The sequence below is a fragment of the Lissotriton helveticus genome, chromosome 2_1 (assembly GCF_964261635.1).
Source record: "Lissotriton helveticus chromosome 2_1, aLisHel1.1, whole genome shotgun sequence".
Classification (NCBI taxonomy): Eukaryota; Metazoa; Chordata; class Amphibia; order Caudata; family Salamandridae; genus Lissotriton; species Lissotriton helveticus.
The window spans coordinates 725,440,700-725,442,640 of NC_136059.1; the positions used below are offsets into that span (position 1 = coordinate 725,440,700).

The 1,941-nt window shown below is 42.6% G+C and overlaps 1 long non-coding RNA gene across 1 annotated transcript; it reads left to right on the forward strand.

Moving 5' to 3' along the window:
* Window positions 1-532: 532 nt before the first annotated feature.
* LOC144819482 (uncharacterized) lies at window positions 533-1,687 on the forward strand. The gene is made up of 3 exons (XR_013607395.1): window positions 533-580; window positions 1,254-1,318; window positions 1,560-1,687. It is a non-coding gene; the product is annotated as an uncharacterized LOC144819482 (long non-coding RNA).
* Window positions 1,688-1,941: the final 254 nt, after the last annotated feature.

The window sequence follows — 1,941 nt, forward strand, 5'->3', positions numbered from 1 at the left end:
TCTCGACCATTTTCTGACTATATCTGGTGGGACATCTGGTCGCTAGGCAGAATGCGTCACTAAGTATAATGCATCTATACTTATAGCACACTTCCACACAGGCTCCCCTAAACATCTGCTCTCCCATGAGCACGAAAAAGCAGGGGCAAAGAGGAGTGTATTGGCACACAAGATTGCTAAAACTATAAAAACGGGGTGGACACAACTACATTTCCCTAGATTCCCAGGGGTTTTGTAGTATAATCTGTAGTCCTGTAGTGCGTAGAATAGCGGTCGGAGCATTTATCTCATACAACGAGTAATAAGGAATAAGTGATAGAAAATTGCATCATTGCAAGGCTCAAGCTGAATTCACAAAACATTAAGATAAGTGTTTTTGAACACATTCAAAACCTACATAAGCTCTGTGAAATCGGCGATAAAACACAAAAGTACTACATTTCCCTATAGCCTCGGGAGGGCGCGCTGATATGACATCACAGCGTCAGCCAACCAGGGATTCTGCCTAATAGACCTCCTTCTGACCGTCTGGTACCTCCCACAGACAGCCCAGAAGGACGTCTGGAGTACCGACGGACAGGTAGGCAGACAGGCTCCGCTGGGCGACAATTGGACTAGCAGAGAGATCAGAAGGTTTGTGATAGTTGTTGGAAGGGGTAATTAAAAAACTGCGGGCGCGGCAAAACAGCTGAGATCACGCTTGCCTAAAACGATAGCAAGCATTCTCTACATGCTTAGAAACGGCGCGAGGGATGGCTGCTGTATTTTTGGGTCACGATACAGACACACGGCGTATGATAGCTTTCAACAGCATTCGGCCGGTGGATGGTTTTGTCTCGCTTTCCTTAAAGAGTGGTGCGATGTATATTGAGCGTGAGTCATGGGCTCTTTCCATCGTATTTACCGCACCTAATGAGTAGTTGACATAGCAAACTACTATGAGAGCGCATGCATTTTGATCACAATAGGTTATGCGCTATAGGATGCAGGTCATAGAAACTCACCCATGACGAGACTTGTGAGTAGACACTGCTCCATTAGTATTCTTGTGAACATGATGACTACTTGTACAGACGCTGTGCATCAATTCACCTAGGATGCCAAAGGGTGACCTAATTGGTCAATGACTACTACGTTTATAATAAGAAATTAAGGTTCTATTCACACATGTTAGATCTAGTAAAGACGTGCAGTTTTGTTGTGCAGCAGCGAGGTGCTTCCTCTGATCTGTTTCATTTGTTTGGCTTGAACAGAGCGGTGCTCCGTGTTACCTGAGCTGTGGCCAGGTGAGGGGGGGCGACATTCTCCTACAAATTGGGTGAGTGTGAGTTATATGTTCTTCGCACATATGATAATGAGACACATTGAAGGTCTAGCTCTCAAGGTACACCCATTGGAGGTGACATGATGTTTTGCAGTACATTTACCTGACTGGATATGCTAATTCAGCAGCTGATTTTTTTTAAATATGACAAAATCACTAATGATATGTACATTTCTCTCATCTTTGTGTGTGTGTATGTTTGTCCACTTGGTGCACTCCGACAATTTGAATACAGGAGAACTTTCAGGTGATATTTATTTTAATTGTCACATTATTTTCTAATTTGAATCACATTATTACACATAGCAGTAGCGAAAATAGGTCCTGATGAAGCAGCAAGGTGACCTATGGGCCCATTGATAGTCTGCAGAAACATGTCGACCACTTTGTTTATCTGTGTAGTTATTTGCTAAAGCTACCATTTGCACTGTTTTTAATATTGAGAGTAGGGAGGTGTCCATTAAACATATTTTCCTCCTTTTACTCGATTTTAGCCACAGCACTTTACACACTTTTTGGTTTATATTATTTAGCACTGCTTTTCAACTACCTCCTGATACCTGATATTGATTACATCATAGACTGTTTGGGATTTATGTGAGGGATTTGGTTAAGTC